The 15,826-nt window shown below is 43.7% G+C and overlaps 1 protein-coding gene across 1 annotated transcript in view; it reads left to right on the top strand.

The window, feature by feature from the left end:
• SLC5A7 (solute carrier family 5 member 7) overlaps window positions 1-15,826 on the top strand; it is a 107,816-nt gene that overhangs the window by 60,946 nt on the left and 31,044 nt on the right. The gene's annotated exons all lie outside the window — the stretch shown is intronic.

The raw sequence follows: 15,826 nt of genomic DNA on the forward strand, positions 1-15,826 counted from the left end.
AAAATTGTAATTTTCCCGAAACTTGTGGCAAAATATAAAATATTCCATGGACACAACATGCCTCTCAGCAAAAGGCTTGAAGTGTCTTCTTTCCAAAAGGGGGTAATTTGTGGGGGTTTTGTGCTATCTTGACATTTCAGGGCCTCCGAAACTGTCATAGGTAGTGAGGAAGAGAAATCACCACTTTACGCAATTAGAAAGCCTGAAGGCGGTGATTGGTTTTCGGGGTCCTGTATACGGCTAGGCTCCCAAAAAGTCTCACATATGTGGTATCCCCATATTCAGGAGAAGCAATAGAATGTATTTTGGGATGTAATTTCACATATGCCCATGACATGTTTGAGCAATAGATCATTTAGTGACAACTTTGTGCAAAAAAAAAAAAAATGTGTAATTTTCCTGCAACTTGTGGCAAAATATAAAATATTCCATGGACTCAACATGCCCATCAGCAAATAGGGGTCATTTGGGGGGGAGTTTGAACTGTTTTGGCATTTTATGTACAACATTTATAAGCTTATCAAAAAATTTCCTTCGCGCTGGTGGATAAATAAATATAATTGTGACTAGGACATATATAATTAAGTGATTCTTGTTGGGTAGTTAGAGAATATTGCAGCAAAATGAAGGTGTTCACATAAACACTAAATGAATAAATGTTAGAATAAATTTCGCGCAATATTAGCAATTGACATATGTGAAATAATGTGTAAACAAAAAATAGTGACTATATGAAGTGATAATTGCTGCGATAATGGTCGCTAGCTCCTGCGATCTGACTCGACAATCTCCAGGGTCAGTAATCTCTATGTAGCAGCCTATAATAAATATCACTGACTGTGATAAAGTGCTGGTGTTATATTAAAGAGTGAAAAAACATATATATGACTAATATATTATTGTGAGAAAACATCCGTGGATAAAAAACATGCTAAAATTGAACACATTCAGGTGAATAGACCTAAAACTAAAAAATCTTCCTGTGAAATGAATAATATACATACATAGCCGTGAGGGAAAGAAAAAAAAAAAATAAGAATAAAAATATATATCTGTGGAATAAATATGTAGCTGTTATGAATAAAAATCCTTCTGTGAAATCAATATGCAACCAATCTAGAATGGTACCCAACCAATAGAGGGTGACAGCAAAACTCTCTTTTTTTTTTTTTTAAAAAGAAATGCGATCACAGTTCACTAGAAAATATCTCTTTAAAAAACAAGTGGTAAGTATAAGTATCCCCAAGGACTTTTTATACTTACCACTTGTTTTTTAAAGAGATATTTTCTAGTGAACTGTGATCGCATTTCTTTTAAAAAAAAAAAGAGAGTTTTGCTGTCACCCTCTATTGGTTGGGTACCATTCTAGATTGGTTGCATATTGATTTCACAGAAGGATTTTTATTCATAACAGCTACATATTTATTCCACAGATATATATTTTTATTCTTATTTATTTATTTATTTATTTATTTCCCTCACGGCTATGTATGTATATTATTCATTTCACAAGAAGATTTTTTAGTTTTAGCTCTATTCACCTGAATGTGTTCAATTTTAGCATGTTTTTTATCCACGGATTTTTTCTCACAATAATATATTAGTCATATATATGTTTTTTCACTCTTTTAATATAACACCAGCACTTTATCACAGTCAGTGATATTTATTATAGGCTGCTACATAGAGATTACTGACCCTGGAGATTGTCGAGTCAGATCGCAGGAGCTAGCGACCATTATCGCAGCAATTATCACTTCATATAGTCACTATTTTTTGTTTACACATTATTTCACATATGTCAATTGCTAATATTGCGCGAAATTTATTCTAACCTTTATAAGCTTATGTCACACATCACCCATTCTTCTAACCACTTGAAGACAAAGCCCTTTCTGACACCTTTTGTTTACATGAAAAAATATTATTTTTTTGCAAGAAAATTACTTTGAACCCCCAAACATTATATATTTTTTTAAAGCAAAGGCCCTACAGATTAAAATGGTGGGTGTTGCAATTTTTTTTTCACACAGTATTTGCGCAGTGATTTTTCAAATGCAATTTTTTTGGAAAAAACACACTTTTTTTCATTTTAATGCACTAAAACACACTATATTGCTCAAATGTTTGATGAAATAAAAAAGATGATCTTATGTCGAGTACATGGATACTAAACACGACATGCTTTAAAATTGCGCACAAACGTGCAGCGGCGACAAACTACATACATTTTTAACAGAGGAGGTCTACTGCTAAAATTACTGCCCTTGATCTGACCTTTGCAGTAATACCTCACATGCATAAAGATAAGGACCCTAAAAAGGGAAACCTTTGTACCCCCCGGTACAGCGGGACTTTACAGGCAAACAAAACAATTAAGTTATGATAAAAATATTTATTTATTAAAGATTGCTTGAAAAAGCATAAAAACAAGACAAACTAAACATAGATTTATACAAAAGTGCTTATGCAAAGTGCAACAAGATTTTTTCTCATGATAATTTCTTTACACTTTCAATTGTTAATACATATTTCTCTATAAGCCTGACATGTTTCAGGACGGTGTCCCTTCTTCAGAGGCGTATTGAGGAGAGAGAATATATATAGATGTATTCTGAAAAACAAGTGAAATCAATTTACACATCAAAATGTTATCCAGGACAAAAATTCACATTATGGCATCCGACAGTGTCCAGCATACATACCAGTATCCAGTCCTTTAAGAAAAAATGCTGTGCAAGGAATATGCAAAAAACAAACTCTCATGTCGAGAGAGAAGGATAATTTGATTAAATGAAAATATATAACTGCCAATTAGCCGATGGTGGGCATGGCGGCTTCCACTTGGGTCGAGAAAAGGCTCCGCAAAGGCCCCAGAGAGAGGACGACCCTGCCAGGTCCGCAATACAGCCCTAAAAAAATAGGTTTATATGAATTTTTAGGGCCCTTATCTTTCTGCATTAATTTGGGATGTTGGCAACATGACATTGAGGGTGATGTAATCCCCCTCTGTGGTTCATTATACTATATACATACCTCACATGCATGGTGCAATTGCTGTTTAGATATGACACCAGACCGACGCTTGCGTTCGCCTTTGCGCGTGAGCACGGGGGGACAGGGGTGCTTTTTTTTTTTAAATTTATTTTGCTTTTTTATTATATTTTTAAACTGTTCCTTTAATTTTTTTATCATTTTTATTGTTATCTCAGGGAATGTAAATATCCCCTATGAGAACAATAGGTAGTGACAGGTACTCTTTTTTGAAAAAAATGGGATCTATTAGACCCTAGATCTCTCCTCTGCCCTCAAAGCATCTGAACACACCAATATAGGTGTGATAAAACGCTTTGCCAATTTCCCAATGGTGCTGTTTATATCCGGTGAAGCCTAAGTCATGAAATGCTCGTAGCTTCCAGTTCCTAGGCCATAGAGATGATTTGAGCCATTCTTGTCTCTGATCAGCTCTATGGTCAGCTGGTGGAACCACCGGCTGCATTCTCGGGTTCCCTGTTGGGACAGGAGAGCCTGAGAAAACCATGGAAGATGGTGGAAGGGGGTGTAAAAGCAGTCTAGAGGCTAATTATCCGCTAGGATTACTTTTACATGAAAACTGACCACTGGCTGAAAAGATGGATACCAAGATGATACCTAAACCTGCAGGCATCATTCTGGTTTAACCACTCAAAGTCCAGCAACATACCAGTACGTTCCTGGTCCTTGTTGGGGATACATTGTAATATTCTTTTTTTCATGCAGCCTGTGGGCTGAACGAACAAAAGAGATTGATTGGTGGGTATGCCCACCATTAGAATACCGCCCTTCATCCACCCATTTCTAATGATAGGCATACATACACAATTTTTTTTTTAACTGTGGTGGTGAAATCACCTCCGACAGCGCTGGAGTCACGGCTTTACATATCGCGGGAGCAAACGCTGTTGCTGTCAAGATAAATAAACCCGTGCTACAGCTGAATGGCGTACCTGCTAAGCAAATGATGGTTAACATTAAAGCAAAGTAACATTACAGTATAACAATAAGACTTACCATACCTGCAAAGCCAATACAATAAAACATAGTAAAAATAAAAAAAATTTTTTAAAGCAATTTGTGCTTAAAAAATATATGCCGAAGCATGGGGGCAATCCGCCTCTAATGTTAGGGGCAAATCGCCCCTCCACCCCTGCCCCCATGCTTCGGCATATATGCTCTTTTTTTTTTTTTCTTTATTGTGATGGTGAAATCACCTTCTACAGCACTGGAGTCGCTGATTTACGTATTATGGGAGCAAACGCTGTTGCTGTCAAGATAAATAAATCAGTACACATTTAAGAAGGGTAATTTGGAACCCTCCACAATACAGGGCGTTGGGTGGGAACACACATGAAATAACACGTAATGCATTAAAAATATGGGACACAACTCACAAACAAAATAAATGGGCACATAATTCACCCTTGATTATTTTGCACCAGGGAAAAGGTCAATTGGGGGGAATTGGATAAAACAAGACAATGCACAGTTGAAAGATATATTGAAGAAGGGCAAAATAAGCACTTATCAGGAATTAAGAGTAGACACGGAATTAATGGTTATTGACGGACGGCGGTATCTCCAGTTAGGACACTTCGTAGAGAAACTACCCCACCCAATAAGAGATGAGGGAGATCTTAGGCCACTGGAGCGGCTATGCATGAGGGAAAAATCAAGAAACAATATAGTTCGGATATAAAAAAATAATATTTACTGGAAGGGATCAGAGGTCCCGCCATACATCAAAAAATGGGAACATGAACTAGGGTCACAAAATAATAAATACACTATTGATAAAATTATGAAATTAACACATAATTCCGTTGCAGACATAAAGACGGCTGAGATGAATTACAAGTGCTTAGCAAGATGGTATGCGACCCTGGAAAAAACAAGTAAATATCAACCGGGGAAATCCTCGGATTGCTGGAGAGGGTGTAAGGCAGTCGGAACAATGGCCCACTTATGGTGGGATTGACCCATAATTAAACAATACTGGAAAGAGGTCTTACAATTAATCAAGGAAATCACTAATAAAGTAATCCCGGAAGATCCCTGGATATGCTTGTACCATAGGGTAGAGGGCTCTGTCAAGCAATACAGAGCATCTGTAATTCCCACTCTGATCAATGTAGCGAAAAGCCTTATACCCAAAAAATGTCAGGAACCCGATAGCCCAAAAATGCGAGACTGGATACTCGGTATAAATTACATTTATAACTTGGAGAGTTTAAATCCAAGTAGGGAAGAAGTAGAGGGGAGAGATCGAAAGGACAAATGGGAAAGTTGGAAATCATTTAAAAAGACGTGGAGATACGTTGAGGTAGTATGCCAATAGTAGAGGGGGGCAAGGATCGAAATGAGTGAATAGGGATGAGCCAAACACCCCCCTCAGTTCGGTTCGCACCAGAACGGACCGAAAATTTGCACGAACGGCTAATTTTCATGGTATTGCCCTAAAAAGGGTTTGGAGACCCGGGTCCTGCCCCAGGGGACGTGTATCAATGCAAAAAAACTTTTAAAAAACAGCCGTTTTTTCGGGAGCAGTGATTTTAATGATGCTTAAAGTAAAAAAAAAAAAGTGAAATATTCCTTTAAATATCGTTCCCGGGGGGTGTCTATAGTATTCCTGTAAAGTGGCGTGTGTTTCCCATGCTTAGAACAGTCCCTGCACAAATTGACATTTTTAAAGGAAAAAAAGTCATTTAAAACTGCTTGCGGCTTTATTGTAATGTCGGGTCCTGGCAATATGGATGAAAATCAGTGAGACAAACGGCATGGGTACCCTCCAGTCCATTACCAGGCCCTTTGGGTCCTGTATTGATATTAAGGGGAACCCCGCACCCAAATTAAAAAAAGGAAAGGTGTGGGGCCACCAGGCCCTATATACTCTGAACAGCAGTATACAGGCGGTGCAAACAAGACAGGGACTGTTGGTTTGTTGTTAAGTAGAATCTGTTTGTAATTTTGAACTGGTACATTTATAAAGTGTAGCCCCAGCCAAAAAATCAGTTTTTAAGCTTTTTGGAAAACATAGGGAAGGGTTATCACCCCTGTGACATTTGTTTTGCTGTCTGTGCTCCTCTTCAGAAGGTTTCACCTCACTTTTTGTCCCAGTGACAAATGTTTTTGAAAATGTGGGGTTTTTAGTGAAACAAGGATTGGTGATAAAGCATCAGTGGAAAGGAGAAAAGTTTTTCCCATATTAACTCTTACAGGAGAGAATTTCCCTTCCTAGGGGTAGATTTCATCTCACTTCCTGTTGTCTCCATTTGCAAGTAGGAGTCGTTTGTAAGTTGGATGTTTGAAAGTAGGGGCCTGCCCTATATACTCAGCAGAAATTTGGGCCTTAGGTGTTGTTGTGGCCTCAACACTGTAAGCCCTCACAGGACTCTGCTGTGAAATATTAGATCAAGAATTGTAATTACATGCCCCTGTTGAACAGGGCCAGAAAAATTGGGCCTTTGGTGATGGTGGTGGTGGTGCTAGTGCCACAACACTGTAAGTCCCCACAGTTACTCTTGGTGGACGCTGGAATGGGCCCTGCTGTGAAATATTAGATCAAGAATTGTAATTACATGCCCCTGTTGAACAGGGGCTGAGAAATTGGGCCTTTGGTGGTGGTGGTGGTGCTGGCGCCACAACACTGTAAGTCCTCACAGTTAATCTTGGTGGGCGCAGAAATGTGCCCTGCTGTGAAATATTCAATCAAGAATTGCAATTACATGCCCCTCTTGACACAGTTGGGCCTTTGGTGGTGGTGGTGGTGTTGGTGCCACAACACTGTAAGTCCTCACAGTTAATCTTGGTGGGCGCAGAAACGAGCCCTGCTGTGAAATATTAGATCAAGAATTCTAATTACATGTCCCTGTTGAACAGGGGCTGGAAAATTGGGCCTTAGGCACTGGTGCTGGTGCCACAACACTGCAACCCCTCACAGATACTCTAGTTGGGACGCAGGAACGAACCCTGCTGCAAAGTATTGCATCAAAAATTGTAATTACACGCCCCTGTTAAACAGGGGCTGAAAAATTGGGCCTTAGGCACTGGTGCTGGTGCCACAACACTGTAACCCCTCACAGATACTCTAGTTGGAACGCAGGAACGAGCCCTGCTGCAAAGTATTGCATCAAAAATTGTAATTACACGCCCCTGTTAAACAGGGGCTGAAAATTTGGGCCTTAGTCACTGGTGCTGGTGCCACAACACTGCAACCCCTCACAGATACTCTAGTTGGCCTTAGGCACTGGTGGCGGCGCCCAGAACCAAAAATGTTCTTACAAGCTATCAGCATGATCATTGAGGAGGAAGAGGATAATTACTCAGCATTACAGGATAGTCACTCAGCATCAGCATAGGCAGTCTTTGAAGGGATCTGACATTTCAAAAAAAAATTATTCAGTTACATCAGCATCAGGTGCTTGGTAGCTGGTGGTGATCCAAGACTGATTCATTTTTATGAAGGTCAGTCGATCGACCGAGTCAGTGGACAGACGCACCCTGTGATCGGTTACAAAGCCTCCAACAGCATTGAATGTGCGTTCCGAAAGAACACTGGATGCAGGACAGGCCAGTAGCTCAATTGCATACTGTGCAATCTCTGGCCAGTGATCCATCCTCAAGACCCAGTAACAAAGAGGATTTTTGGTGGGAAAGGTGTCTAAGTCAGATCTTGCCCCTAGGTATTCCTGCACCATGTAAAACAGACGCTGGCGATGGTTGCTGGAACCGATCATACCTTGGGGCTGCGGACTAAAAAATTGTCTGAACACATCGGTCAGATGGCCACCATCTCCACCGCTCCTTCTTTGACTGACTGAAGCCTTTAGCAACACGTTGTCCAGAAACAGGAGTTTGTAACCTCCCAGTCTCTGGGAACGCGTTGCACAGACCTTTCTGCAAGGCCTCCCGAAGATGTTTCATCCTCTGCTCCCTCTGTGACGGCAAGATAAGGTCCGCAACCTTACCCTTGTAACGTGGATCAAGGAGGATGCCAGCCAGTATTGATCCTTCTCCTTCATACCCCGAATACGAGTATCCTTATGCAGGCTTTGCAGGATCAGGGAGGCCATGTAGCGTAGGTTTGCTGAGGCATTCGGTCCGGAGTCCTCTGGGTCACTAAGGACGACATGGTCCGCAGCCACCTCCTCCCAGTCACGTACAAGTCCATGTGTTTCTTGGGACTGATCCCTTAAAGACTGCTGCTGATGCTGAGTGCCAGGCTCCACCTCCATACTGACATAATCCTCCTCCTCCCCCTCTTCCTGTGTGATCGGCAGGCACGCAGGAACACTGTCTGGATAAAGGGGGCCTTGAGAGCTAAGGAAGTCCTCCTCTTCCTGCCTCTGTTCTGCCTCAAGTGCCCTGTCCATTATTCCATGCAGCGTGTGCTCCAACATGTAGACAAGGTGGACAGTGTCACTGATGCATGCACTGTCACTGCTCACCATCCTCGTGGCCTCCTCAAATGGTGACAGGACAGTGCATGCATCCCTGATCATGGCCCACTGACGTGGGGAAAAAAAACAAGCTCCCCTGACCCTGTCCTGGTGCCATAGTCGCACAGGTACTCATTGATGGCTCTCTGCTGCGTGTGCAGCTGCTGCAGCATGGCCAACGCTGAGTTCCACCTGGTGGGCATGTCACAGATTAAGCGGTTCTTGGGCAGGTTAAACTCCTTTTGGAGGTCTGCCAGCTGAGCAGTGGCATTATATGACCGGCGGAAATGCACACAGACTTTCCTGGCCTGCCTCAGGACATCCTGTAAGCCCGGGTACCTGCCCAAGAACTGCTGCACCACCAAGTTAAGGACGTGAGCCAAACAGGGCACATGGGTCAGTTGTCCCTGTCGGAGGATGGAGAGGAGGTTGGTGCCATTGTCGCAAACCACCATTCCTGCCTTAAGTTGGTGTGGCGTCAACCACCTCTGAACCTGCCCCTGCAGAACTGACAGAACCTCAGCCCCAGTGTGGCTCCTGTGCCCTAAGCACACCAGCTCAAGCACCGCATGGCATCTTTTGGCCTGCATACTTGCGTAGCCCCTTGAATGCCTATGGAGCACCGCTGGTTCCAAGGACAAAGCACAGGAAGAGGCCATGGAGGAAGAAGAAGAGGAGGGGGTGGAGGAGAGAGGTGTGTCACAATCATTAGTAGTGGCATTTTGGAGGCGTGGTGGCGGAACAACCTCCAACACTACTGCACCTTGTCCTGCATCTTTCCCAGCTGCCAGCAGAGTGACCCAATGCGCGGTGAAACTTAGGTAACGTCCCTGTCCATGCCTGCTGGACCATGAGTCAGCGGTAATATGCATCTTACCGCTGACCGCCCTGTCCAGCAAGGCCAAGACATTGCCTTCCACATGCCGGTAGAGAGCCGGAATCGCCTTCCGTGAGAAAAAGTGGCGTTTGGGTACCTGCCACTGAGGAACCGCACATTCCACAAAGTCAGGGAAGGGGGCAGAGTCTACCAACTGAAAAGTTAGCAGTTGAAGTGCTAGCAGTTTTGCCAAGCTAGCATTCAACCGCTGGGCATGTGGATGGCTGGGAGCGAACTTCTTTCTGCGGTGCAGCAGCTGGGGCAGGGAAATTTGCCTGGTACAATCTGACGTTGGTGTACCGAAAGCAGATTGCCCACAAGTACTTGGCTGTGACACACCTAATTCTACACCTTCATTCATCTCAGTGCAGGTCTCAGAGAGGACGGAAGGTATAGTGGGGTTGGAGATCTCAACTGATGAGGAGCAAGGCGAGGTCCTCTTTGTTCTTTGGTGTGAGTCTTTTAGATACGCTTGCCAATGAACTGCATGGCAGGTCAACATATGTCTGGTCAAGCATGTGGTGCCCAAGCGGGAGATGTTTTGGCCACGCGAGATACGCTTGAGACATATGTTGCAAATAGCAGAGGTGCAATCTGATGCACTCGTCTCAAAAAAGGCCCACACCAAAGAACTTTTAGAATAACGCGCAGAGACAGCAGCACCCTGCACATGCGGAGCTTTGCGGTGTGATGTAGTTAGTGTGCTGCCCTTAGGCTGGCCCCTGGAGGGCATCCTGCCTCGTTGGTGATCTGCCTCCTCCTCCTCTCTCCTATCAGGCACCCATGTTGAGTCAGTGACCTCATCATCCCCTCCCTCCTCATCACTGGAGCAAACCTGGCAGTATGCTGCAGCAGGGGGAGCATGACTGCCAGATTGCTGTCCTTCTTGGGCACCCCCTCTGTCCATGCTCACGTTACTGCCTTCATCTAGCTCAGTATTATCATCAGAGCCTTCTAAACACTGGGCATCCTCCTGGAGCATGTACCCAACACTGTGGTCAAACAGTTCGAGGGACTCCTCAGGAGGACATGGTGGGGCTAGGGAAGGAGTCACTGATGCCATTGAGCCAAGGGAAGAGGCCGCGTTGGCAGCTGCTTTGCCAGACAAACTACCCTGAGCATTAGTGAGAGAGGATGAGGAGGATGAGGACGACTTGGTCATTTACTCGACCAAGTCTTCCACATGTTGCGGCTCAACACGGCCAGCTGCCGAAAAAAATGCCAAGCGTGTCCCACGGCCACGTGTTGATGAGGATGCACCGTCTCCACGACCAGCACTGTTGCCTCTAGACACAGAGCCTGCTTGCCCTCTTTTATTGGCTTGTGACTGTCTGCCTCTCCTTGTTGGCCTTCCAGACATACTAATGGCCTGTAGCTGCACTAAGCTGGGATATATATATATATATATATATATATATATATATATATACTGATACTGCAGCTAGCAAAATCAACTGCCTGTAGTATGAGAACACCACCAGCCTTCTACAGGTAGCTTTAGCTGAACACTGTGCAGAGCTCGCAAAAAACTAACTTGTAGCTTATTTAGCTGCCTGCGGTAGTGATAGGATCAGGAAAACACCACCAACCTTCTACAGGTAGCTTTAGCTGAACACTGTGCAGAGCTCCCAAAAAACTAACTTGTAGCTTATTTAGCTGCCTGCAGTAGTGATAGGATCAGGAAAACACCACAAACCTTCTACAGGTAGCTTTAGCTGAACACTGTGCAGAGCTCGCAAAAAACTAACTTGTAGCTTATTTAGCAGCCTGCAGTAGTGATAGAATCAGGAAAACACCACCAACCTTCTACAGGTAGCATTAGCTGAACACTGTGCAGAGCTTGCAAAAAACTAACTTGTAGCTTATTTAGCTGCCTGCGGTAGTGATAGGATCAGGAAAACACCACCAACCTTCTACAGGTAGCTTTAGCTGAACCCTGTGCAGAGCTTGCAAAAAACTAACTTGTAGCTTATTTAGCTGCCTGCGGTAGTGATAGGATCAGGAAAACACCACCAACCTTCTACAGGTAGCTTTAGCTGAACACTGTGCAGAGCTCGCAAAAAACTAACTTGTAGCTTATTTAGCTGCCTGCGGTAGTGATAGGATCAGGAAAACACCACCAACCTTCTACAGGTAGCTTTAGCTGAACACTGTGCAGAGCTCGCAAAAAACTAACTTGTAGCTTATTTAGCTGCCTGCGGTAGTGATAGGATCAGGAAAACACCACTAACCTTCTACAGGTAGCTTTAGCTGAACACTGTGCAGAGCTCACAAAAAACTAACTTGTAGCTTATTTAGCTGCCTGCGGTAGTGATAGGATCAGGAAAACACCACCAACCTTCTACAGGTAGCTTTAGCTGAACACTGTGCAGAGGTCGCACTACACTAACTTGTAGTTTTAGCTGAACACTGAGGAGGACGCACTACACTAACTTGTAGCTTATTTAGCTGCCTGCGGTAGTGATAGGATCAGGAAAACACCACCAACCTTCTACAGGTAGCTTTAGCTGAACATTGTGCAGAGCTTGCAAAAAACTAACTTGTAGCTTATTTAGCTGCCTGTGGTAGTGATAGGATCAGGAAAACACCACCAACCTTCTACAGGTAGCTTTAGCTGAACACTGTGCAGAGCTCGCAAAAAACTAACTTGTATCTTATTTAGCTGCCTGCGGTAGTGATAGGATCAGGAAAACACCACCAACCTTCTACAGGTAGCTTTAGCTGAACACTGTGCAGAGGTCGCAAAAAACTAACTTGTAGTTTTAGCTGAACACTGTGAGGAGGACACACTACACTAACTTGTAGCTTTAGCTGAACACTGTTCAGAGGACGCACTACACTAATGTGTAGCTTTAGCTGAACACTGTGCACTACACTAACTTGTAGTTTTAGCTGAACACTGTGAGGAGGACGCACTACACTAACTTGTAGCTTATTTAGCTGAACACTGCAGAGGTCGCACTACACTAACCTGTAGTTTTATCTGAACACTGTGAGGAGGACACACTACACTAACTTGTAGCTTTAGCTGAACACTGTTCAGAGGACGCACTACACTAACGTGTAGCTTTACCTGAACACTGTGCACTACACTAACTTGTAGTTTTAGCTGAACACTGTGAGGAGGACGCACTACACTAACTTGTAGCTTATTTAGTTGAACACTGTGCAGAGGTCGCACTACACTAACCTGTAGTTTTAGCTGAACACTGTGAGGAGGACGCACTACACTAACTTGTAGCTTTAGCTGAACACTGTGCAGAGGTCTCACTAAACTAACTTGCAGCTTTAACTGAACACTGTGAGGAGGACGCACTACACTAACTGTAAATAGTCTAGCTGCCTGACTGTGGTACTAATAGGATCAAAAGAACACCAGCAATTTTCTTCAGGTAGCTGTAAATACTGTAACAACACAAGCCTGCCTGTCAGTAGCAAGATAACAGGAACGGATCTAGCTAAACTGAATACAGTGTAAATATATATAAAAATATATATATATATATATATATATATATATATATATATATATATATATATATATATATACAACACCTGGGATGCATATATATACACAATACACTGTAAGTGCAGCTAACTCACTGACTGGCCTGCCTAATCTATCTAACTTAAATCAAATGACACTGTCTCTCTGTCTATCTATCTCTTTCTCAACGCCGTAACACACACTACACAGGGCCGCCGTGTAGGCAGCCTTATATAGTGTGGGGCGTGTACTAAATTCCCTGAGCCATAATTGGCCAAAGCCTCCTTGGCTTTGGCCAATTATGGCTCTCTGTTCAGATGGCGCTGTGATTGGCCAAGCATGCGGGTCATAGTGCATGCTTGGCCAATCATCAGCCAGCAATGCACTGCGATGCCGCAGTGAATTATGGGCCGTGACGCGCCACACGAATTTGGCGCGAATGGCCCATATCGCTCGCAATTCGGTGAACGGGCGAACAGACGATGTTCGAGTCGAACATGAGTTCGACTCGAACACGAAGCTCATCCCTATGAGTGAAAGGAAATGTAAGCTAGACTGGTAGTTAAGTCCCGGGAAAGGGTGTCGAAATGCGGAACTATGAAAAATGTCATGCAATCTTGAAAGATGCAAGTATATATGTGGTGGACTCTGTAAAATGATATATATTTTTTTTTTATTATAAAATTAAATAAAGAATTGGAAAAAAAAGATAAATAAATCAGTGCTGCAGCTGAATGGCATACCTGAAAACAAAAAAAAGGTTAACAATAAAACACAGTAGTCAGTAAAGTATAAAAGAATGACATACCTTAAAGGCAAACATGATAAAACATAGTAACAATAAAACATTGCATTGTAGAATACAGTAAAAAAAGAGCAGAACAATAGAGAGAGAGAATAGAGAGAGAGAGAGAACAATAAAACAACTATTTTTGTGTTTTTTTTTATTTTATTTTTTTTGTTTTGCTTTTTTGACTTTTTTTTGTTTTTTTTACACTTTTATTTGTAACTGTAACAATTGTAATGATTCGGTTCCAGGTTCGGCTCTCCCAAAATGCGATGGCATCTTTGGAGACCCTGTGAAAGTGTATCTTAGTCTGTGCAGTGCTGTATCCCGCGCTAATACTCCACTAGTGTGTGGTAGCATTCAAAACATTCACCAATGCAAAGACCAAGATGGTCAGGACAGGAGGGACAATAATAGCGGGTTTCACGCCTATATCCGCGCTTTCTACAGACACAACATTTTCTTTGGGGGGCTCGTTGGGTAGGGGTACGAGGGAGGACATATGGAAAATGTCTCTCATGCAACCAGCTTACTGCATTTGGATTGCGAAGTTGGGCCACAGCACCGTCTGGAAACAGAAGGGCTGTGATAATCTCTTCCTGGAATTTAAGGAAGGATCCAGTTCGTCCTGAAGTTTTGTATAGCACATAAGCATTCAGCATAGCCAATTGAAATAAGTATACAGTACCAGCGTCTGGCCTTACGGGCAATTAGGTACGGTGCCAACAACTGGTCATTGAGGTCCACCCCTCCCATATTAAGGTTAAATTTTCGTGGACACAGAGGGGTTTCTCCACAACACCAGTCGCCGTAGGAATTTGGACCGTCGTGTCTGCGTGAAGGGAGGACAGAACGAAAACATTCCGATTATCCCTCCACTTCACAGTGAGCAAATTATTACACTTCAAGCAGGCTCTCTCCCCCAACCTAAGATGGGAATCTACAAGCCACTGGGGTAAGCCCTGGTGATTAAATCGCACGGTGCCACATGCGCCAATTCCGTGATCAAACAAGTGACTAAAAAGTGGCACGCTCGTTTAATAATTGTCCACATACAATTGGTACACCTTTCAGAATAAGGGTGACACCAAGTCCCACACAATCTTACCAGCGCTCCCTATGTAATCTGGGCAGTTCTCCGGCCTTTATTGGGTAATATACGGCGGGTGCCCTGATGCTATAAAAAACAAACTAACTAACCAGCGTCACCTGTAACACTAATATGGTGATCGCTGGTGGCAGGGGATGAAAGGGTTAACTAGGGGGCAATCAGGGGGTTAAAACCTTTATTAGGTAGTATATGGGGACATCTGACGCTATAAAAACCTGACGATGAAACTAATCAACTAAGGCCCCTTTCACACTGGGGCAGTTTGCAGGCGATATTGCGCTAATAATAGCGCCTGCAAACCGACCCGAAACAGCCACTGCTGTCTCTCCAGTGTGAAAGCCCCGAGGGAGGCTAGCCCCGAGGGAGGCTAGCCCCTAGCGGTGCGCTAGCAGGACGGGAAAAAAAATCCTGCTAGCAGCATCTTCGGAGCGGTGAAGGAGCGGTGTATACACCGCTCCTTTACCGCTCCTGCCCATTGAAATCAATGCGCGGCTATACCACCAGCAATGCGCCTCTGCAGAGGCGCTTTGTGGTGGTTTTTAACCCTTTCATGGCCGCTAGCAGGGGGTAAAACTGCCCCGCTAGCGGCCGAATACCGACGGTAAAGTGCCACTTACAATAGCGGCGCTTTACCACTGATGACGCCCCAGTGTGAAAGGGGCCTAACTGGCTAACTAGCATCACCCATGACACAAATACGGCGATCGATTAGTGACACTGGCAACAGGGGGTGAAAGGGTTAACTGGGGGGTAATCAAGGGGTTAAACCTTTATTAGGGGGGTTTAGGGGGGTAACCTAGACCTAACGGGGGCTACTACTAACTGCCCTAACACTTATTACAGTCACAAATGACACCAATGCAGTGATCAGTGAAAAATCTGAAAACTGCAATTGGTGACAGGGACAGGAAGTGAAGGGGTTAACTGGGGGGGGGGGGGGGTCGGGGGGTGATCGGGGGGTGGTAAGTGTACCTGTGTGTACTGGTGATAGTGTAGTGTTGGTGCACGGTTAGATGTTATCTCGCCTCTCACTGGAATCGAAAAGACTCCACGAGGAGAGATGACATCACTTTCTCCTGTCTGTGTTTAC

This window comes from Aquarana catesbeiana, linkage group LG02 (genome assembly GCF_042186555.1).
Source record: "Aquarana catesbeiana isolate 2022-GZ linkage group LG02, ASM4218655v1, whole genome shotgun sequence".
Lineage (NCBI taxonomy): Eukaryota > Metazoa > Chordata > Amphibia > Anura > Ranidae > Aquarana > Aquarana catesbeiana.